Genomic DNA, 24,909 nt, shown 5'->3' with positions numbered 1-24,909 from the left:
CGCCTCCTGCTGGCAGAAAATGAATTTGCATATATATGTATACAGGTCCTTCTCAAAAAATTCTCAAAAAAGTTCATTATTTTCCATAATGTAATGATAAAAATTAAACTTTCATGTATTTTAGATTCATTGCACACCAACTGAAATATTTCAGGTCTTTTATTGTTTTAATACTGATGATTTTGGCATACAGCTCATGAAAACCCAAAATTCCTATCTCAAAAAATTAGCATCTCATGAAAAGGGTTCTCTAAAACGAGCTATTAACCTAATCATCCTGAATCAACTAATTAACTCTAAACACCTGCAAAAGATTCCTGAGGCTTTTAAAAAACTCCCAGCCTGGTTCATTACTCAAAACCCCAATCATGGGTAAAGACTGCCGACCTGACTGCTGTCCAGAAGGCCATCATTGACACCCTCAAGCGAGAGGGTAAGACACAGAAAGAAATTTCTGAACGGATAGGCTGTTCCCAGAGTGCTGTATCAAGGCACCTCAGTGGGAGGTCTGGGGGGAGGGAAAAAAGTGTGGCAAAAAATTGCTGCACAACGAGAAGAGGTTTGACCGGACCCTGAGGAAGATTGTGGAGAAGGACCGATTCCAGACCTTGGGGGACCTGCGGGAAGCAGTGGACTGAGTCTGGAGTAGAAACATCCAGAGCCACCGTGCACAGGCGTGTGCTTTTTGAACCAGAAAACAGCGGCAGAAGAAGCGCCTGACCTGGGCTACAGAGAAGCAGCACTGGACTGTTGCTCAGTGGTCCAAGTTACTTTTTTCGAATGAAAGCAAATTTTGCATGTCATTCGGAAATCAAGGTGCCAGAGTCTGGAGGAAGACTGGGGAGAAGGAAATGCCAAAATGCCTGAAATCAAGTCCAGTGTCAAGTACCCACAGTCAGTGATGGTCTGGGGTGCCATGACAGCTGCTGGTGTTGGTCCAACTGTGTTTTATCAAGGGACAGGGTCAATGCAGCTCAGCTATCAGGAGATTTTTTGGAGCACTTGCCTGCTTCCATCTGCCTGAAAAAGCTTTATGGAGATGAAGATTTCGTTTTTTTCAGCACGACCTGGCACCTGCTCACAGTGCCAAAACCACTGGTAAATGGTTTGCACTGACCATGGTATTACTGTGCTCAATTGGCCTGCCAACTCTCCTGACCTCAACCCCAGAGAGAATTCTGTGGGATATTGTGAAGAGAAAGTTGAGAAGAGACGCAAGACCCAACACTCTGGATGAGCTTAAGGCCGCTATCGAAGCATCCTGGGCCCCCATAACACCTCAGCAGTCCCACAGGCTGATTGCCTCCATGCCACGCCGCATTGAAGAAGTCATTTCTGCAACAAGGATTCCCGACCAAGTATTGAGTGCATAAGCACTGAAACATAATTATTTGAAGGTTGACTTTTTTTGTATTAAAAACACACTTTATTTTTTGTCGGAGTGAAATATGGCTAATTTTTTTGAGATAGGAATTTTGGGTTTTTCATGAATTAGGCGCTGTATGCCAAAATCATCAGTATTAAAAACAATTTAAAGACCTGAAATATTTCAGTTGGTGTGCAAGAATCTAAATATATATTGAAAGTTTTAATTTATTTTTATCATCATTACATTATGGAAAATATTGAACTTTTTCACAGATATCCCGTAATTTTTTGATGAAGGACCTGTATTATGGTGGGGGTGGGGGAGGTGCCGCCACAAATAGGAGTGTGGTAGGCTGTGGGAAACACTGATAGTGCTATCATAATTTAATTTCATTTTGTTCATGGTTACGTGATAACATTTTAACTCTGCCAACCGCAAAACTGGTTGTCTTTAAAGGGTTAGTTCACCCAAAAATGGGTGCTTTTTATTTCAATTCTTTTGGATTGATCCACTGCGAGTGCCGTTAAACAGCTTGAAAGATCAGAGACAATCATATAAAAAACTCCAAATAAATCCAACTGAAATAAGAAAGAAAAAACAAACTCATAATAAACATAAGGGTGAGTAAATTATGGGCTAATTTTCATTTTTGGCATTTTGTTGGGGTGAACTAACTCTTTAATGATTTTGAGTTTGTAATTAGCTCAGAATTAATGTTTAAAATTACTAGTTGAGGTTTGGGGGATGTAACATTTGGGTTTTGTTTTTTGAACAACAAATTTTAAAACTCGAAACCCAACTATGTCTTACTGTACTGCATGGTTTAGTTACTCCTCCATCCTCGCAATTGATGGCCAAATGTGATTGCAGTTTAGGGTGTTCCTTGTGTCTGGATCAAAATTAGTCGGTCTGGGGCGAAATATATGTCACATATCCTGGTGGGAAGCTTAGCCTCCTAAATTCAAAATATTAAAATGGAAACAGATTTGCCACTCTGTATTTAGTGATATGGTTTGTCATTGAGAGACATTGAGTGTGTGTGTGTGTGTGTGTATGTTTGTGTGTTTGTGTTTGTGGTGATTGCTGTCTGGGAAACAGACTTTCTAAAGAAATTCAATTAGCTGGAACATTTTGCTTCCTCACGGTCCCTAGGGCCAAAGCTGAATCACATAAACACAGCCACGTTCTGTCTCTTATCAAACACGCTCTTCATCTAAACCACTGCATGTTTGTGTTTGGATACCAAACATTGGCTAAATACTAGGCATTAATTGAATATATGTGGATTAACACTTTAAATTAATACTATTAATGGTTTAGCAGTAACAGGTCAGTGGTAACTTAAGTACTTATATACAGCTGAACTTAATTCCTTTAGTGTAACCATAGACATGGTGGAAAGCTGAGAAGCACCTTAAAGTGTCTTCGTATAAGTGGCTTCATCGCTGTCACCATGTAGCAATTACAGATCTTAATACTGTTAGTGTTTCTGCAGTAGCAGGATTTCAGTAATTGGTATTAATTGGTATTTTAGTGCTGGCAGTAAAATTTCACAGTTCTCTTTACCAGTGTCTGTACCATAGCAAGGTACAAAAACTATAGGAACACTTAAACTATTTTAACTGTGTGAAAATAAAAATAAATTAAATGAGTTAATTATTAATGCTAATAATAATAGCAAGTAAATAACACATGAACCTAAGCCACATTCACACAGCAGCAGAATACGGATGGCAGGCCTTTTTTGAGTCCATTGCATTTATACACATTTCAGTTATTACTTCCATATAGGGCTGGGCGATATGGCAAAAAAAATAAAATCTAGATTTTATCAGAACGTTTGACCGATTCTCGATTTTTAACTATCCTAGTCAACTTGAAAATGTAACTGCACCATGTTTCAAGTAACTTTTTATTTACTAACCCTCTAGTTAAAGAAATTTCTATTCCAAGTGCACCACAAATGAAGTTGTCAACATGATCTTAATGTTAAACAAATCACTTGTTAAATATCTTTGCAAAAAAGATGCATGAACTTAGGGCTAGGTGATTTTATCAATTAATTCGAATTTGATGTTTTACCATAATTGTATTTTTTAGAAATCTAGATTTTGAATAGAAATATTACCAAATGTCCGAAAGAATTAGACACTTTCACAATATGCCAATGATAACAGTAAAGAGAAAAGAATGATCCAACCGCATGTCGGCGCACGTGATTAGAATGCGTTCAGAATGCATTTTTGTGTTGACAAAGATGCGACACGGGCAGTGGAATAGGAAAAACATTCAAGAAGATGGGAGTTTCTTCTTCTTTTAACTTGAGCGCCGCATTTTTAGAATGCCGTTTCATGCATGGGACGCTGCAAGAGACGCGAGTGCAACAGTCAAAACACGTCCATGTTTACATAGAATAAACAATGAAAAAGCAGAGCAAGCGAATAAAAAAAAACTGTAAATACTAATGTTACTGTATGTCTGATATTTCATGTTTGCATCATGGTGACAGGCTGAAAGCTGTTGTTGTTTTCATAGAACATATAGTTAATAATATTCTACTGGTGATATACCTGCATTTGTTGCATCCAGTGGGGACATAATTACGGAATATAATGACTTATATAGTCTTTTTACACATTGTGTTGCATCGCGCCACATAAACATAAAAACCATGTCTGCGTTTGTGATCGGAGAAACGACAAACAAGTGCTACTCTACAATGCTCAAAACTCACGTTTGAATCATCAGTGGCAAGTCCTTTAAACATGCAAACTTACTTGCATGCTGTGGGTAAGAACAGCTGGCATTGTAGTCTACTCCCAGGATCAGGAAACAGTCCTACATGAAATGCGTAACTCACATCTGTATATTTTGATTGAACTGTTCTGGAACAGTGTTCTAAATTTAACTTAACCCCTGGTTTCTAGTTGTGTCCTCTTTTGGAAGACCAAACAAAGTTATTCGTGCTTTTACAACGTCTTTAAACGAGCCGTTTTAGGAGGGCGTGGAAGAGTCTAAACTTTTATTAAGAATATCTCTTTGGGACTTTGAGACTTTAGTCTTTGCAACTTTAGGGATCTTATCTATTAACGAACAGCTTGTAACACTCCACAGAGATTGAAAAACTTGAAATCGCCTCGTATGACCCCTTTAACAAGTGATTTGTTTAACATTTACATCATGATGACAACATTATGTGTGGTGCACTTGGAATATATTTTTCTTCAAACAAGGGGGTTAATAAAGGAAAAGTTAAATTTTCAAGTTGATTAATTAAAAATCATAGGTATAGATATAAAACTCGCAATCTGACATTTTGTTCTTGCAATTGCAAGTTTATATATTGCAATTCTGACTTTTTTTTCTTTTCGCAATTGACCCTTCGCTGCGAGCTTGATTGACAGGCGAGCTGACCAATCATAATGCCAGATCATTTTGTCCGACAACTGAGGTGCTACAATGATCTGTTATGACACGTTAAAGAGCCACAAAACGGTATTTATTGTTTGAATTTTGAAATGACAAAATTTTATACAAGAAGTGTGTTGTCAGTTTCCTCTTGGCTCCGTAATGTATTTTTCAATTGCATGTTATAAAGTCCAATTCTGAGGGGAAGAAAAGTATGACTATTTTCTACAACTGCGAATTTAACTCGTCAAAAATGGTCAAAACTCACAATTCTAAGAAAAAAAGTCACAATTGCGAGATATAAATGCTTATAAAGAAGTTTATATCTCGCTATTCTGACATTGTAACTCACAATTCTGAATAAAAAAGTAGTGAGATGAAAAGTCGCAATTACCTTTATTTTTTTATTCAAGCTTCTATACGTCACAGAGCGCACAAACAAATACATGTATAACTAGAAAACATGATAAACTAGTCTGAGGTTTTCAGCTGGTCCTTCTAATGGTTTTTCACTGGTCTGGCTGTTCTACTTTGTTTTCGAAGGGTTTAGTTTTCAAAAAGGACTCAACAATAATACAATACAATACAACTTAATAATAATACAATCCATATTTATGTTAAATTATGAGATGTACTGACACATTTCAGAATACAACAATGCATCAAATTGAGCTTGTGTATCTAGCAGTATCTGTGCCCACATTTTCCTTTCTCAAACAGATTACTCACATACATTTGTATGCATTATAGAGAGTGGCTAACACAACATCACATACGTTTTGTATAAAAAATCAGCTTGATAGATCCTTGAAGTTCTGTTTATTATAATAGTTTGTGTCAAAGAAGCAAGACATCTCTTTGGAATAGTAGGCTGAAGTTGATCAACGCTGCACAAGCTTAAGTTAACTACACTAACTAATAGAATCGATTATCCCAAAGAAAGGCCAATTGGAATTATGCATTTTCATTGTGACCAAGCAACTGGAATTAATTAAATGGTCTATTCCTGTTAAGCTCATCTACGTCAAGTGTTTATATTATACAGACCCAAACAAAAGACATCTGTTTGCCTCTGCTCTGTGGAGGTTCTTTGTGCATAATTCATGTTGTGAATTGTCCTGCTGAGTTTTCGATCATTCATATGTGTGTGTGTATGTGTTGTTTGTAGGCAACAGTGCAGCTTTGTGTCTTCAGCAGTGAATATCCCGCAATGCCGCTATCAGTCAGTAAATAACATTCAGTTGAATGTGAGATGCTTTTTTCTCTCCTGTTGCCTATGGTCTGAGCTGCCCTCTCTCTGACATATAAAGCGTCTGTGTGTGTGTGTGTGTGTGTGTGTGTGTGTGTGTGTGTGTGTGTGTGTGTGTGTGTGTGTGTGTGTGTGTGTGTGTGTGTGTGTGTGTGTGTGAGTGAATGCTTGCACCCAGCTGAATGCACAACACCCTCAGGACTGCATCTTCACGAGAATCCCACATGATGATAGAGGTGGGGAGAGATATACAAATCGATGATAGAAAAAGAAAGTATTGCATGCTGCGAGTTTACTAGACCTAGAGCGAGGGAGACTGAACATGCAGAGTAAATAAACAGCATACGGCCTGACACATACTGTACCAGTGTGATTTTGATTTTTTTTTTTTTCATTAGTTAAATTATTTGTATTTATTTAGTAAGTGCACTTTCATTTAGATAGATTTACAGTAGAGTTTGAACTTTAATATGGATATCTAGGGCTATCGAAGTCGATTTGTTAACATTACTTAAAATATGTCATTCTATTTTAGGAATGTAACAATTCACTTAACTCATGACTCGATTCGATTCACAATTTTTATTTCACGATTCAATTTTCTCAATTTTTTTTATTTTACAAAATAAGATTGAAGACATGATACAGTAAATGAAGAGGTGTCATTTTATTAGGCAAGTTTATTTGTGAAATTGAAATATAACAAAACTAAATTTAAATTCTAAAACAAATCCCAAATCAAACAAGTAAGTTACACAAATAAAATAAATCTCTTAATTATGAACAAACTAAGGCTTTGTCCGTGCTCTTTCCTTTTAAAATAAGAGACAACCACTGGATTTTAATCATGATCCATACAAAAATTATGCAGCATATATGAAGCATAAGTAGTTTTTATCTAAATTAGACTGTATCATTTCAAAATTTGAAAAAAAACCAGAATGGTCTGACTTTGGTTTTGTGAAACTATACTACATAAACATATCTGAAACAGCAGATGAGCGGAATGAGATTCACTCTCTGACAGCAGGTGGCGCTCATGAACAGCAATGATACAGTGTTTCCTGGGTTACTGCTGTAAACAAAGCAGCGCTGCGCTTATGAACACTACATTAATATGTATTGTTCAGAGGCAAGATAAAAAGAAAATACCACATAAACTTTTCTAAAGATAGTCAGTTCCCCTCAGAGATACTCCTTCAATTGTTTCGTGATTTGTTTGGCATGTCAACCGATTTGAATCATCACATATTTAAATCGATTTTCGACCGGCTCGCATCCCTATTGTATTTATGCTGACATTAAAGCAATTTTATTTATTTATTTATTTGCCTCTGGTAGATTGATTTAAGAAGGATATGTAGCCGATGGGTTATTTACCATGCGATTAAAATAAAGTTTTGCTTTTTAATATAAACCGGTTTGTAGTCATGTATTAGTTTAGTTTTTCCAATAACAACTTATTTTTATTTACACTATTTGTAGTTTTCTTATTAGTTAAGTAGCACTTTCCTCCCTAAGCTGGTAAAGACAAAACACGGACACTGTCATCGTTCAAAGACTCAAAAAAAAAAAAAAAAAAGGAATTAAAAATGACTACAGATTTCAGTTCAGAATACTTGATACATGCCAAAGGACACAAGATGCTCTAAACAATCCAACGCACACAATCACAAACCTCCTCGTGTAACAGAAAATGAAAGGTTTTCTCTTCTGTGAGCTGTACAGAGTGAGCGCTTCCTCTTGTTTACATCCAGGCTGTTCTAAAAATACAACTGAACCCTCAGTTAAAGATTTCCCTCTGCCTGCTCCACACATACAATGTCTGGCTGAAGATCTCTGAACCTTTAGGTTGTTTTGGTATCTTTTTTTGTGAATAATAAAAGGATGTTAAGGCAGTGCACTAATATTTTTTTGAATGCAATGTGACATGAGGGACATGATGTCAGATTCTAATGTCATTGCTGGCTCTGGGTTCAGTTGGGCCGGACAAGTTCTTAGCTGCAGTACATCCCTCAGGGAAAAAGAAAAAAATATTATCATGTTGTACCAAAGTTGTGTGATCGTATTTTTTCTGTGGAATACAAATTTGGAAATACATAGCTGCTCTTGCTATATAACAACTATTCATAGTAACGACAAGACAAAAACAAAACATTAATAACTGCTGCATTTTTAATGTTTCTTTTTTCTTGTTGGAGCTAAAGATATGGACAGTAATGTTGTAGGAGAGCTTCATCAAGAGTCTTTTCTTTGTGTTCAGGAAAATAACAGTTGCTTGAAACAAAATGACATAATAGTAATATTGAACAAATCTTAAAGTATGGGTGTTTTAACCATTTCTTCAAAGGATACAGATGCTGATTGCTTTCTATAATAACATTTTCTATAATAATTATCTTCCAAACTGTGGCTTTTCATTCAACAAAGACCCATTTACTGATCTCAAATGGTGTCATTAAATCATGTTTAATACCAAGTTGGTTTTTGCCTAATAAAGAAAATGGGTTTGACCTAAATATAGCTCTCCTTGGAGGTTAATTTTATTTCTATCATCTGTGCTTTGCTTTTGCGTGTGTTTTATGTTGAGTTATAGTCTGTAGTGTTACAGTTCTCTTCAGTCCTGGGTAAAGTATATCATCCCATGTATCATCTCAAACTAGACTGCAAAAAAAGAAAGAGAAATTTGTGGAATCTAAAGATATGAAAATGAGATTTCACTAAGAATACCTTGATCTGACATACCTTTAGGACTGTACAGCATTACTCTGCCACAGTGAGCCCGGCACCTGAAATAGCTCTATAAAGTGTCAAAGTGTGCTCTACTACACGACATGTAAGGGACAATGTACATCCAGCCAGTTGTTATCACAGAATAGCCTCCGACAGGGTGATCAGGTCTTGTATCACCCTGAAGGGGGTTATTCAGTGCTAACAACCGGCTGGATGTACATTATCTCGCTTATTACACAGCTACGTGTTACATGAGTAAATAATTAGACACAAAATATTGATTTGACTTGAAGTATTTGGACGCAGTAAAGCTTCCGTGAACACAGCAGTTGCGAGCAAGCAGCAAATTCAAACTAGACAGACATTTATATGGTGCAGTCAAACCACTTATTACACAACATTTCACCACATAAATGATTATGGCGATAAAAGATTTAAGACAAAAATGTTTTCAAATCTTATCAATTTATTAGTTATCTTATAATCCATTACAGCGTACAAAACAATCTTAGCAAAATGGCAGCAGCTGGGTTTGTATGAAACGAGAGTGTGTCCGCGATACCAGGATGACATAATTAAATAATTGTACACAATGTTGAATCGAGTTTTCATATTTTATTTGCTAAACAAATGCAAAGAAAAAAAACTGTTCCTGGCAAAAGTATAGCACCGACTTCAGTTACTCGGATGAGCCTGTGTTATTAGTTTTTACCGGTTGTTATTGAGGGATGTCACGACTGACCAATCAGAATCAAGTATTCCACAGAGCCATTTAATAAGTCTGGATAAACTCCTGGGGCCGGGTTCACGAAGCATTCTTATTTAAAAAAAATAAATTCTTCTTAACTGCCATTTTCTTCTTATTTTCTCACTTAAGAAAAAAGTTAAGAATACTTTGTATTCCCAAACATTCTTCTTAAAAATGTTCTTATCTTTTTTCTTAAGACAAAACCTGCGAAGAATTTAAATTCTTGAAAAGAATCTTCTTAAAAATCACCGTAAATAACTTCTTAAATTTAGGACAGCCTCACGCTTGTCTTGAATCCCCAAAGGTAAGACTGATTAATTCATTGGGCTATTTCAAATTAATTGTTATAATTAAGCAGTACAGCATAATACTAGCTACATATAATACATAATAGGACTGTGCACGAGTTTTCTGAAGTGACACAAATGACTGATAATGCAAACAAAGATCGGTCATGATTGTGCAGTACAACTCGAAATTCGAATTTGAAATTCGCAGCAACTCTACAAAAAATGTGTTATTTTTAGGGAGCTCGTTTTTTTTTTTTTTTTTGCCTATAAATATAAAAACTTAGAAGATTTTTGTGAATCCAGCCCCTGGTTATTATAATCTTTTTGTTCATCATTTGATCAATTACTGCTGTTATGTTATTTTTCAATAAAATGACAAGCTTTCCGCAGGTTATGTAAGTTGTCAGGAAAATAATATTGATATCAGTCAATCTAGAGCAGGGGTCTCCAACCCTGCTCCTGGAGAGTTACCGTCCTGCAGATATCAGCTCCAACCCCAATCAAACACACCTGAAGCAGCTAATCAAGGTGTTCAGGGCTACTTGATAATTACAGACAGGTGTGTTGGAGCAGGGCTGGAACTAAAGTCTGCAGGATGGTAGCTCTCCAGGAGCAGGGTTGGAGATCCCTTATCTAGAGTATAAGAAAAGCTATCAGTGTCTGATGTTAAATTTAACTTCCCCCAAAATGTCACATAAAAAAGCTTAATGTCAGGAAACATGAAGGCAATATGTGAAAGACTTTTGGGAAAATTTTTTGATAATCTTTGAAATAAATTTATTTTTAAGTAATTTCAAGTGGATTTAAATCCAATATGCATGACTATTTCTGGGGAAAGAAAACATGACTCCTGTGACAGCGATCTTTAACATAAAGTAAGTGAAGAAATTGTGGAAAATCACGCAGTCCAATAGATAGAAGTCTGGATAAATCACACATTAACTTAATCTTTCCCTAAAAATAACACCTAGTGATGTAATCTGTCCCTAAAAATAACAGCTAATACTATTGAGTGTGGGGATATAGAAGGGTTGATTGTGATTAAACTGTCCCAGAGTGATTGAGAATTTTCTTTTATTATTATTTTCTGGCAGTTGTTCTGCACAAAATGTCTATAATCCCGGTCAGAACAGACTATAAAGCTGTTTATCACATTGTAATGTTAATCTGTGTTTCTCTTTCTGTTTCTCTCAGGATTCTCTTTGGAACACAAAGCAATGTGGAGGAAATAAGGATTGTGCTGTGCTCTAAATACAGGTGAGTGTAAAACACTGTGCATCAGTAGCGTGGTCCGGGAAGGTTTGAATGAAATCTACACTCACAAACTCACTTAAGATTTCTGCAGAATTCATAATTACAAATAGAACACGAAGGCAGTTGACCAAATATTCACACTGCTTTTTTGGGTTTCCAACAACATACCAGTGTATATTCAACAGGAAATAAAGGTATACATCAGAAAAAGTAATTTACTTAATGTACTGCATGTTACTCAGCCTATTGAACAATTTGCTGAATTGGTGGCTAATTTGAATGATTTCGTACAATGTCATTTGTACGTTTTCGTATGATTTGCTTGCACCCCACTGGCGGTTATGTTTATAGGTGGGGTAAGGGTGGACTTTCATGCTTTTTTTTTTAAAACATTTTATGTTTTCATATGAATCACATTGTACAAATTCATACAAAATTGCCACCTCGTAAAAATTTCATTTTCTCATGATACTGTGTTGGCTTAACAGACAGAGCCCAAATAAAAGATGAAATTTGTGACCAATTAGATCTCAGACATCTAGTAATATTATAAGAATTAGTTCTTGTGGTTGTTGTTATATAAAATTCCTTATTTTTTTAGTATATTAGGTTCTATTTTAATCCAATGATTATTTATTATTTTGTTAAAAGTTTCATTTCTGCATATCGATTATCAGATACAAGTTTTTATTTTTTATTTTATACCCCCTACTCTTTGCTGGTTTATTATTCAACTTTTGGCTAATGTGATTATGCCTTTGGCTACCAATAACATGTTTCCCTCAAAATAAGTGAACAAAATAGGCAAAAAAAAAAAGTTAATACGAAATGTTTAGGTCACTAAATGTCTATTTTATGTGTTCATTTAGATAGTGAAGCAAACGCATGTGATATAATGTTGGATAGAGTTAAGAGTAGGGTGTGTCTTCTCTGTGGAAAGAAAACATATCATATTCAAGAGTCTGAGTGTTTGACTCTGGAATGTGTGTATGAAGTCATATGAGCTGTGCTGAAAACCGGAGTGTTTAAATGGAGTGTGTGTCTGCTTTTGACTCTGAGTGATTATGTGTGTTTTCATGAGGTAATTTGGGCTAGCGAAGACATACTGAAGTGATTAGACTCTGTGGAATGTGTGTGTGTGTGTGTGTGTGTGTGTTTGACGTTTCAGTGAGTCACGGGTTCCATACAGTATAATGCTGGAGCTGCTTACTGGAGCTACTGTCCTATGCCCCTTAGGTCTCTCTCTTTCTCTCCTTGGGTTTCTTTTTTCTTGTCTGAGAAGAGAAACACACTGGTCAGCATTTTAAGCCCAGGGCCTGCTGGGTAGTGTCAGTGGGTGACTGCACATCAAAGATGTATGGAGTGAGCATCTCAGCAGGCCTGACAATCCTAATAAAGAGAAGCCAGGGCCTCCTTGCATTAAACCAGACCTCTGTGGCTCCAATAAGCACTTTCCACTTTGATGCTTTGCACAGTCTGAATGAGCATTATACACTGGAGCAAGATGAAGGGTGAAGAAGCATCATGTGTGGATGGAAACCATATTTCTGGTTCTGTCCTGGTTCAGTTTCATTTCTGTGCTACACGTCAGTGAAGATGAAGCTCTGCATAAAAGATCAAAGAAAGCATCGAGAAAAAAAAAAGTATCATCTTTATACAAACATCTAATAAATGTCTTAAATTGAGTATATTTATATACGTCATAAATCATGCATATTGCAAAAGATTCTGTTCTAACATCCAACAGGAACATTTAAGCGATGATTTCAGATGAAAAAGCACCTTCAAGTTTTTTTTAAGGAATTATTTTTTGGCATTTTTTACCTTTAATTTTATAGTACAGTATAGAGTGGACAACAGTAGACAATGGAAGCTATGCAGAGAGAGGGTAGAGGGTAGGGTGGGATTGGAAAATACTAGAGGTGTAACGGTTCAAGTTACTCACGGTTCGGTTCGTATCACGGATTTAGTCACCGTTTCGGCACAGTTATGTGCTATGTTTGTGCTATATTGTCAAATAAAATAGATCAAATAAAAATGAAGAAAATAAGAACAAATAATCTAAATACAAGCAACAGAACTAATAAATACAACCGAGCAAATAAATACAAATAAAATAAACAGTGCTTTTCAGTTTTTTTTAGGTAGGTCTAACAGTTTTTAGGTACAGAAATTGAATAAAGTAATCAAATGTAAAATAACAGATAAACACTTCAGTCTGGAAATCATAATTTCACCAATATGGTTTTTCAGTGGCAAAATTATTTAGGTACATTTGGTCTTGGCATCTCTAGAAATGCATTAACTAGTCAGTGGGTTGCCTGAATCACTTGTCTGCTGATCATTTGTAAGGAAGCGTTTTGTTTAATTTGGCTGTCAGACATTGCACATATCCAGTAAATTTGTCCTTTAAAGCATTACTTGAAAGCGAAGTCAATATTTGTGCGCGTTCTGAGATGCAGGTTTGCTCGCACACAGTTCTTCTCCCAGCGCGTGCGAGTTCTCATTTGCATCTTCTGGCTCTTTAATATCTAAACTGGCAAGGCTTAAAGGGATACTCTACCCCAAAATGAAAATTTTGTCATTAATCACTTACACCCATGTCGTTCCAAACCTGTAAATGCTCCGTTCGTCTTTGGAACACAATTTAAGATATTTTGGATGAAAACCGGGAGGCCTGTGACTGTCCCATAGACTGCCAAATAAATAACAGTTTCAAGGTCCATAAAAGGTATGAAAGTCATTGTCAGAATACTCCATCTGCCATCAGACTTGCAATCTGGGTTATATGACGTGACGGAAAAACTTTTTGTAAGGGAAGAAAACAAAAATAATGGCTTTATTAAATAATTCCTTTGTCAACGGTCTCCTCTGTGTCTCTCCATATCACCGTATGCTGTGAATGCTCTTCTGTGTCATCCGCGCCACAAGGATGTGCTGTTTTATTTCAAACCAAAGCAAAATACACATAGAAACAGCGCATCCTTGTGGTGCGGCTGAAACAGAAGAGCATACGCAGCATACGGTGATATGGAGAGACAAAGAGGAGACTGTTAACTGAGGAGAACACTTAATTAAGCTGCATATAGGCTACAGCGGTCGACTTAATTAAATAGCACAACAGGCAGCTCTCTTTTAACACAGACTTTTAAGAAGGGATGGATGTTTGCTTCAAGTGATAGGCCAGGTAAGTGATATTATATTATCTTGTTGTATGTGTGTTGTTTTCTTTACGTTTTCTGACTAAAAGCAACCAAAAAGCCATTTTAAAGTGGTTAAGCAAATAATAATAATAATAATAATAATAATCGGCAGGGATCCCAGACCAATACAATTAGTGTGCCTCCTCAATTTTAAAACCCACAAGCCACCACTGACCATCACTGAATCCAGGCTTTTATATATAAAAATAAATAAATAAATAATAATCTTTTAATGGTATGTGGGTTTGAAATTTTGTCATGGGTCTTCTAGAATGAACCTTGTTTTAAAGGAAAACACCAAGATGAGTAATGTCTGTGTTGTGCAAATGCCAAAACAAAACTTAATATTGAACATTTCAGTTCAGTAAAGAAATAATAATAAATAAATGTATACAATTATCAAATTAGAAAAATTTAACTTATGTTAAGACCAAACCAAAAAAGATTTTTTTTGTGTGTTAACTAAAGTATTTCATGGCAGTTAATGTCAGGCGAGCGTGTAACATTTTTCTTTCATTTCAGCAGGCCATGAGTTTGATACCAACACGTGTGCATGCAACACCCCAAATAAACACTCACCCTGTCAACTCATACCTTCCACCACACCAGCCTACAGAACCTACATGAGCACCTCAAAATATCACAGACGTTCCTTTAACCCACACAGTCTCAGTGGAGCTGCAGTTTCACAGTGTGTTTGCATAATTAAGAGCAGAGCCTTTAAATCGAGTGCAGTCTGTCACATTCTGCACGGTGGCATCTCTAAAGAGGCTTTATGGGGCAGCATTAATACCTTTTAATGGACAGATGAGGATTGGATAGGCCAGCTGTTCCTGTTCTGTTGTTCCCAGTCAGAGCTGTGACGCACATTGTGCAGAGCCACTTTTCTTGGTTCTTGTTTTCACACACCACAGAGTTCACTCAGACAGAGAATGCAGCCTTATAAAGATCTTTTATCTGGTCGCTGACACTTGTTCACCTAAAGACACAGCCCAGCATTCCTCCATTTTTAAATCAACACAGACACACACAAATCCCTTCACTGGCAGGTTTGATATCACAATCCAGGGAAGAGATAGCAGCTCAAAAATGATTAAATAAAAGTACATTTTTGTCTGTGTTATGAGAAAGAAGCATTTAGGGCAATCTAAATGTCATTGTAAATGTAAAAGTATATGTTTTTGAAAGAAGTCTTACCAAGGTCATTTATTTGATTGTCATATGCTTAGTTTGGTTCTTGATTTTTAGCCTATCAGTTATTTATTGTTGTTATTGTTATTATAGTTTTGTTATTAATATTTTTTCTTATTCTTAGCAATGTTGAAAATAGTTTTTGCTGCTCCTTTTTGTGGAATATATGATGCATTATTTGATGAATGAAAAGTATTTAACAGCATTTTTTTTTAAATAAGATTCGTTTATAGCATTATAAATGTTTTCATTTTCACTTTTGATTCTTTTGTATACTTACAAAAAATGTAAGCAGTGCAACTGTTTTCAATATTGAGTGTAATAAAATAGTTTCTATAGCAGCAAATCAGCATATTCGAATGATTTCTGATGGATCATGTGACAATTAAGACTGGAGTAATGATTTTTTGTTTTCTTTTTTAAATCACAGTTTTTCCATGATTCTGAAGAGACCGCTAAACAAAATAACATGTAATTTACAGATTCTGACAAAATGTTAAACAAATAACTTGAACTAATCAGAAAAACACCAATAAAATGATTCAATGACTCAAGACTTTACTTGTTCCATTACTGGAGGAATCAGCATTTTAAACAAATCTCTTGAATGATTCAGTGACTCACTTTTAAAGACTTCACTTGCGGCATTATAAATCAGTGTTTTTGACATTCATTTGGTGCAGCTCTAATATAGTTACAGTAGTGACGTTGAGACCCTTTTTATTGCATTACACATGGGATTTTCTTTACATTTAAGGTGGCTTCTGAAAGTTTGGAAGGATTTAGCCCAAATATGCTTAATTATATTACAAATAATCATAGTGCAAAAGATGGCTAAAATAAGCTCAATTGCCTTTATGCAAAATATGTATTTATTTATTTGCATTTCTTTCAATTTTGGTAATAAATGTGACCAGGCAAGAATTTTGACATGTCTTAATTGAATCTTTTTACCCAAAAATGTTTTTAAGAGGCCACAAGTCAAAAAAACAAAAAAAAAAAAAACAATTCAAAACATTTTTAAAACTGTGTCTAACCACAGCGCCAGTCGTGATAAAGTTCAGTTGACTTCCAAGCTGCCTTTCTCAGATCAGTGGTTGGTGGTGTACATTAGGGCCGGAGGTGGGGGTGGGGTAATCCACGGTAGTAACTATTTCTGTTTTTAATTTTGAACCACCCAGCTGCCTTTCAGTCATTCATAGGACTGTGGATAGACATGAAGGATTGTGGGTAGGAACAAGCTTCATGTGACACAGTCAAGCTAGCTGTGGAGCAGTCAGGGATTTCAGCACTATTCACTTTTCTTCTCTGAAAATAATTAACACTGGAGGGTGAAATGTTTCAATATAAACTGCAGCAATACATAATACATCATAGGCTGCACGATAATGGTTAAACTGATAATAACTTGGTACGCTGGTCAAGCTGGTTTTAGCTGGTTGTTCCAGCTGGTCTCCCAGCCTGACCAGCTAAGGAAGTGGTCAAAACCCCTCTAAAACCAGCCTTCTGACCAGCTCTGACCAGCAAAGACCGGGCTGGATAACCAACTAAAATCAGTCAACCAGCTTAGGCTGGTTTTAGGTTTGTTTGTTTTTTATTCAGCAGGGAAATGCAATAACATCTCGTGTCCTTTAACCAACCTCCACTGACTATACACTGACTTCATTTAACCAACTATGATAATACAAAACTCATGGTTTTGTTTAGTGTTTTGTCATCTGTATCCACATTACATTTTCTAAGTGACAATTTGTTTGCAAATGGGAAAAAGCCACTCAGATCGCAAAGTAAATTAGCTCAAAGATCGTTAATACACACTGAAAACTAACATCGCCATGCCATTTTCAGCATGAAAACTGGTAAAACTCTTAATATAAATTCCAACAATTCCAATTTATGTAAATTTTTGTATTGTCACAGGTAGGAAAAGCAGATGTATCCCTCAAACACAATAGATCCATTATTGAAACTCTTCAGGTGGGCCAACAATTGAAAGTTTGATCATGGCACATTTGGTAACACAAACAGTACAAATGGCTTGTGAAAAAACACACATTGTCTAGATGACACTTTCATGTAAGCAGAATATCGCTGTGGAGAGATCGCTAAACTCGTATGTTTTCATATCATCATCAGTGCTTGTTCCACCATCAGTGAGCATGCACAGGGCTGCCAGATTGCACAAATTAAATAAAACACCGGGCAGAAAGTGTATCCTGAAAGAAAAAAAGCTCTGTTTTGGGGCTTAAAGCTCTTCACATCTGGCAACCACAAGCATGAACGCTAGTGAAGACTTGTTAGCAATGCAAGATAACGCAAATGCCAAATTAAAAACACGTTTCAGGATAAATAACGAGCCGGACAATATCATTATGATTATTTTTAATTAATCTAAAAAGGTGGATATCGTTATCGAGATTAAAATATGATTAATCGTGCAGCCCTAATACATCATATAATGAACAAGATTTGTTTGTTTGGTCCCACTTTGTATTAGGTGGCCTTAACTACTATGTACTTACATTTAAATTAATCATTTGGTACAATGCACTTATTGTGTACATACATGCGTTTACATTGAACTTATATTTAAAAAAAATACCTGCAAGTAATTAAATCTGTAATTAATTTTTGTAATTACATTTATAATTACACTGTTGACCCATCCCTTACACCTTAACCCACCCTTAAACCTACCCATTCCACCAAATCTGTCCCTAACCTTATATCCCTCCTCAATAGCAGCAAAAGTGTTTTGCAATACAATATGAACACAATAAGAACAATGTACTTATTTTTTAGGATGTACATCGTAGTTATGGCAACTTAATATAAAGTGGGACCTGTTTGTGCGTTTGGGAAAATAATATCACATGAAATCTCACACAGTAACACTCACAAATTTGTGAAGCAAAAGATTCTATGTGTCTGTGTGTTTTGTTATGTGTCAGAGATGCCAAGATTGTGTTACATACAGATATGCAAGCACAATTGCAGAGGCATCAAAACAAAAGCCACAATGATTGTGAGCATGCAGCGACTGGATGCACCGACCACATGTATGCACAAACGTGCACATCGAAGGGTCTTATTTCCTGAGAATTTCTGCTTCGACTGATGTGACTGAACAGTGCTTGTGTGCATGTGTTTGTGGTGAAGGGTCACATGAACACTACATTGCTCAAGGCTATATGTATTTCATCAAAAATACAGTAAAAACTGTAATATTGTAAAAAAAAGTATTACCATTTAAAAATTAAGAAAATTCTATTTTAATATATTTGAAATATAATTTATTCATGTGATGGCAAAGTCTACAGTGTCACATGATCCTTCAGAAATCATTCTAATATTTGCTACTCAAGAAACATTTCTTATTATCAGTGTTGAATACAGTAATGCACTGCTGCATTAATTTCTTTAAAATTCTATAATATATTTTATAATATATATATCTTATCGTTCAAACTTTTGAACAGTAGTGCATATGTTTCTTATTGCCTTAAGTTTAAACTGATATTGTATGTGTTATAAGTTTGATCAATAGGTGGTCCGTCTCCTCCACCTGTACTGACTCTGGGTGAGGTTAATGTCTGTGCTTCAGACAACCCAAGTTCGAGTCCCGCCTCGAAGAACTTTCCTGATCTCACGCAACCCCCCCCAGACCCGCCCCCCCAATCACTATGCTTCTTGTCTGTCTATACTGTCCTATCACAATAAAGGATGAACAAAATAAATAAATTAACAATTTTGTCTTACGATTCATATTTGCATGATAAGGAAAAATTTTATAACTAGTATAATGAATAGTATAATGTGTTTAGGTAACCAGTTAAAAAGCATATTAAAATCATTATGATATTCATAAAGCTGCGTTAATAATGTTATACCACCAACAAAGTCAGTCGGAATATATGTGACCATGGACCACAAAACCAGTCATAAGTGTCAATTTTTGAAAAATAAATAAGCTTTCCATTGATGTATGGTTTGTTAGGATAGGTCAATACTTGACCGAGATACAACTATTTGAAAATCTGGAATCTGAGGGTGCAAAAACATCTAAATATTGGGAAAATTGCCTTTAAAGTTGTCCAAATGAAGTGCTTAGTTCAATGCATATTACTAATCAAAAATTAAGTTTTATTATATTTACGGTAGGAAATTTACAAAATATCTTCATGGAACATGATCTGTACTTAATATCCTAATGATTTTTGGCATTAAAAAAAATCAATAATTTTGACCCATACAATGTATTTTTGGCTATTGCTACAAATATGCCCGTGCTACTTAAGACTGGTTTTGTGGTCCAGGGTCACATATTGTGAATATCGATATTGTGCTGTGTGGCGGAATCTGGTCTCCTAGCAACTGCGCGGGATTGTCTGATGTGTCTCCTGCGCCCGTGTCTGACTGGCAGTCGTGTCACTGGAAATCCCCCATCACACAAACACCCATTCAGTCATTTCAGATCAATTAAGAACCTTAACAGCAAGGTAAGGTTTTCTTTAAGTAGGCCTATAGATAAGCATCTGATCACAGCTTACTAGGTTTTGGAACAGAGCAGCTATCTGCTGGTTATTTGCTACCATCCTCTTTAGCCTCTCAGACTAATTAACAGATTAGACTAATGTTCTGACATTTTATTTAAAGATATCTTGGCTCCTCCTGTTGCCCTCATAGGAGAACCACCTCTCATGGAAAGTTTGTGTGGTTGTGTGTTCCTTTATCATTGTTATACTCAGGTTAACCACATCCTCTCGAACAAACACTTCATACATGCACACAAATATAGCAGCACTTCAAACAACGTTGTCAAGTGTTACAGCAGCACAATACACTGATCACCACACCTAGTGACTGCTTGTTTCATCTAATGTGACTAGTGTGGCTTTGTAGCTAGTGGAATTTTTTTTGAACGGTTAAAGGCCAAAAAGGAAATCCTCACAAAACTCTGTATGATCTGAAACCTGTACCCACACACAAGAGTGCGTCTTAACTGATCCGCATTACTTTCTAGCATTGTCATCTGTTCAGTTTGATTTAGTGAAGTTTTAACATCCTCCTTCTGGGTATAATTTATCACATTTCATTTATTCTTTTGTTAGTTAAATCAGCGGGAGTAATTATACCATCTTTTAGTTCCTTATCCAACATCTTCCTGGTTACTTCACCTTGACTAGGTGGGCCAAGTTTCTGAATATGTAATCAGCATCATTGACCTGTAAATGGGGGTGGTCATCAAGTCAAGTCAAGTCACCTTTATTTATATAGCGCTTTAAACAAAACAGATTGTGTCAAAGCAACTGAACAACTTTAATTAGGTAAACAGTGTGTCAATAATGCAAAATGACAGTTAAAGGCAGTTCATCATTGAATTCAGTGATGTCATCAGCTCAGTTCAGTTTAAATGGTATCTGTGCAATCTTTTGCAATCAAGTCAACGATATCACTGTAAATGAAGTGTCCCCAGCTAAGCAAGTCAGAGGCAACAGCAGCAAGGAACCAAAACTCCATCGGTGAAAGAATGGAGAAAAAAACTTGGGAGAAACCAGGCTCAGTCGGGGGGCCAGTTCTCCTCTGACCAGACGAAACCAGAAGTTCAATTCCAGGCTGCAGCAAATTGCAGCCTGGAATCATCTGGTTCCTTTGGTCTTGTTCCTGTGGTCTTGTCCCGGTGGTCGTCTGAGACAAGGTCTTTACAGGGGATCTGTATCTGGGGCTCATCTAGTTGTCCTGGTCTCCGCTGACATTCAGGGCTGTAGAGGTCCTCTCTAGGTGCTGATCCAGCATCTGACCTGGATACAGACTGGATCTGGTGGCTACTGTGACCTCAGAATAAGAGAAAAACAGACTAATATTAACGTAGATGCCATTCTTCTAACGATGTAGCAAGTACATCGGGTGTTATGGGAAGTGTTCCCGGTTCCGGTTTAACTAATTAATGCAGCCTAAAAATCCTTTAACGGATTTGGATATTAGAAGCGTATTAGAGTTATGTGTAAGCCAGGTTAAACTGATATGACGTCATTTCGAACAAAATCAGGCAGAAACAAAGTTCAAACCAAAGGGAACTTTCTGGGGGAGTTTGTTTTGGCTCCTAAACACCTTTGAGCTTCCATTGGTCCGTGACAGTTACAAAATCAATGGGTGTGTTCTGAAACTCCACCTTCTTTGACGTGCGTTTTTTTCCAAGGTTCGTTTCTCATTCTACAGAGGTCCGAGCATAGAACAGCATCTCCTGAATACACTGGAGTGTCGAATAGCTGAGCTTAGTGTTGTCACGGTACCAAAATTTCAGTATTCGGTACCGATACCAGTGAAAATCCACGGTTCTCGGTACCAATTTCGGTACCAAAGCAAAACACAAAAATATGCTAATAAAAAAAAAAACACATTTTATCACTAAAAATAAAACCAATGCCATTCTTTATACTTATTTACAATTGTGTTTAAAGTTTTTCTACAAGTAATATAATTATGAAAAACAGTAAACAAGTTTCACCCAAATTTAATTTGTCTTTTAATTAATGAATTTTTTTGGTAAATAAAGGGGATTTGCTATTAAAATTAAAACATGGAAGAAATATTGTGTGATTTATTTCTATCTTTATTTCCCCATATATACATATATATGCAAATTCATTTTCTGCCAGCAGAAGGCGCTTTAAGAGCGGGAGAGATACCGGATTCTCCGGTAACGGCTGCAAAGCAGCGCTGAGCTCACAAACGCTGCCTTATCAAGCATTACATGCAAAATGAAACGAAATCGAAAATTTTCTAAATACAGTCGGTTTCCTTCAGAACTCCAGTGATATAAAAACACCCGCATCGGTTTTTGACACGTGCAGTGCTCATGTTTATTCAATGAAGTCAAAGCCTTTTGGAAAATCTATTTGTGGCGGCCAGTTTTGATATTGTAATAAATCAATGTGTGGGAAACCCTGGGTTGCCGTGGATACCTTTAAACTGACACTGGTTTTACTCGAATGAAACTGTAAAATGCTTGTGAAGTGACTCAGAACAGTTCTGGTGATGTTGTTTATGTATTTATGTCCTCATTGAGACGCAGATGCTGAAATTACTGCAAGCGTCACGCGCTTCAGTCTATGTAGTAAATAAACCCGCACGTCTCTGCCGTTCATTCATTCATTCATTCACTCACACAGAGACGCGCAGAACATTTACAGATACTGGTCCATATGGAGATTTGATTTGATTAATTTATGCTAACTTTGACAAATTCCGTGACTGTCCCTGTTAAAATGTAAGTTTCATTTTCATGACTGGATTCTGAGATTCCGTCCGCGTTTTCTGCTTCACGGAAATCATATCGCTGTATGCGCCAAGAACCGGGTTGACCGGGTACTCGGTACCACCGGTACTTAAAGAAACCTGGTACTGTGACATTTTCATTTTTTTAGTACTGACTTGGTACCGAAGTACCGGGTCTTTTGACAACACTAGCTTAGCTGGCACAAATATATCCACACCTGTACAATCGCTCGCAGAGAGACTTCAAGATTCAGAGAATGTATTTAATTCCTAGAAAGAAATTGCTACGAAGCTTGGTGTCGACGACCCGGAGTTATTCAAAAAGCGATGCAGAGAAACATCCGAGACAAGTTTTCCAAAGCCATGAAAAGAATGAAAGGAAAGAGTAAAGATATAAGGTAGCAAGTACCAAATACATGTTTCAATAAATGTTACACTATACTGCTGCTGTTGTTCTTTCAATAAGCGAATTTAAAGGGTATACAATAAATGAAATGCCAAACGAACATACAATAAACCTTTGTTTTTATCAAATTATGATACCATATAAAAAGGTGTAATAATTTATCCAGTTTAATAAAATAAATGAACACTAATAAAATAAAGTAACAAACTAACTCCAATATTTTTTTTTCCACATCATGCTAAAGTTTTCAGACTATGAGACATTCACACTTCCCATAAAGGACTGATTATGGAAATGGTATGGTTCTTTTGTATTGCAAACATGATACTTGATACATGATACTTGACTGTGAACTGCTGCTAATCATTATTCTTTTGTCTATAATATTCTTACCATTTGGGCCCATCTCACACTTAGATTGCCTACACTTCTTCATTTCAACGTTGTTTTGTTTAGGGGATATGCGCAATTGTAGCGACACATTTACATTAATCTACACCCCGCCTCCAGGGTGTTGGAAAGTTTGGAAACAGTATACCGTCGCTCAGCCTTTTCAAACTTCTATTTGCCCCCAAACAAAGAACGAAAACAAACTTCGTTTGAAGCATATCTGGGCCTTTAGTCTAGAACTACAGAAAGCATCATGTTTACACTGCTCACACAACGCCTCTGCACTTACTCATGATTTCTCATCATGGGGACAGGAGAGTCAATAAATGGAAAAACAAAGTAACTGGTGTTACTTATTTGAAAAAGTGCATTTCTTCTGAATTATAAAAGTAATGCATTACTTTACTAGTTATTTGAAAAAAAGTTATATGATTAATTAACTCACATTTCTTGTAATGCGTTACCCCCAACACTTCTAATGGCTTACTTATAGTTGTCTCTGTACATTAAACTGAGATAGAAGAAAGTGTTGTACTGTAGCATGAAAACACACACTTCAACTCTCAGATGTATAGCCTATAGCCCTTGGCCTTGTCTGTTGGCTGAATAGAACTTAAGGAAACTGTGGAAATCCAGGCGTTTATCTGAACAATGACAAACTTCCTCTTTCTCCTGATGACAAAAGCACAAAATACATTTGCACATGAATTGATGTGGCATCATGTGTTTGCGGGTCAGGTGGTGACCTACATGTATAATCACTACCACATGTGCAACCCCACATGTGTGTACATCAATCCATATCTCTGAACTAAAAATTTCCAAAAAAATATTTAATTGATCTGTGCTGAGTTCAATTGGTTTTGTATTATGGAACTGCTCATATGTTGGCCATATGTATGACTAAGATTTTTGCTAGAATTAAAGCCATAGAGTTTTGTGCAGAGCTTAATACAGGAGCTACTGTGCATATGGAAAAGAAGACTTAGTATGTTAGAGAAAGTCCACTTTGTTTCTATCTTTAAACTTTGGCTAAAAGAAAAACAGTCAGTTCAGAGGTTGGAGGTGAGAGGCAAACCGTGGATGCAGCTGCATTATCAGCACAAGGTCATCGCTTTATTTCCTCATTTAATCTTAGAGGGGTTTATTTTAAGAATCCATGATGACCTTCACTGCTGGACTTAAAAAAGACAGCTGCGGTCAAGCAAGATTTCTGCTAGCCCTAGATGATGTCAGTGGTCGATCCGTCAACCACACTCTAAAAACGGCTGGGTTGAAAACAACCCAATTTGGGTTATTTTGGCAACCCAGCGCTGGGTTATTTTAACCCAACAAGCTGGGTTATTATTTTTAACCCAGCATGCTGGGTTGCTTTTTTATGGTTTAAAAT

General features: G+C 36.4%; 1 protein-coding gene across 4 annotated transcripts in view; it reads left to right on the top strand.

Annotated features, from left to right (window-relative positions):
• The window catches only part of LOC109050311 (tyrosine-protein kinase fynb), a 73,591-nt gene that overhangs the window by 10,206 nt on the left and 38,476 nt on the right, over window positions 1-24,909 (top strand). For all 4 annotated transcript variants that reach the window (XM_042777373.1, XM_042777372.1, XM_042777370.1 and 1 more), the window contains exon 2: window positions 10,992-11,054. The gene's annotated coding sequence lies outside the window, so the exon portion shown is untranslated. The remainder of the gene's footprint in view (window positions 1-10,991; window positions 11,055-24,909) is intronic.

Source organism: Cyprinus carpio, chromosome A20 (assembly GCF_018340385.1).
Source record: "Cyprinus carpio isolate SPL01 chromosome A20, ASM1834038v1, whole genome shotgun sequence".
In the NCBI taxonomy this organism is placed as follows: domain Eukaryota; kingdom Metazoa; phylum Chordata; class Actinopteri; order Cypriniformes; family Cyprinidae; genus Cyprinus; species Cyprinus carpio.
This window is presented reverse-complemented; position numbering and strand designations above follow the sequence as displayed.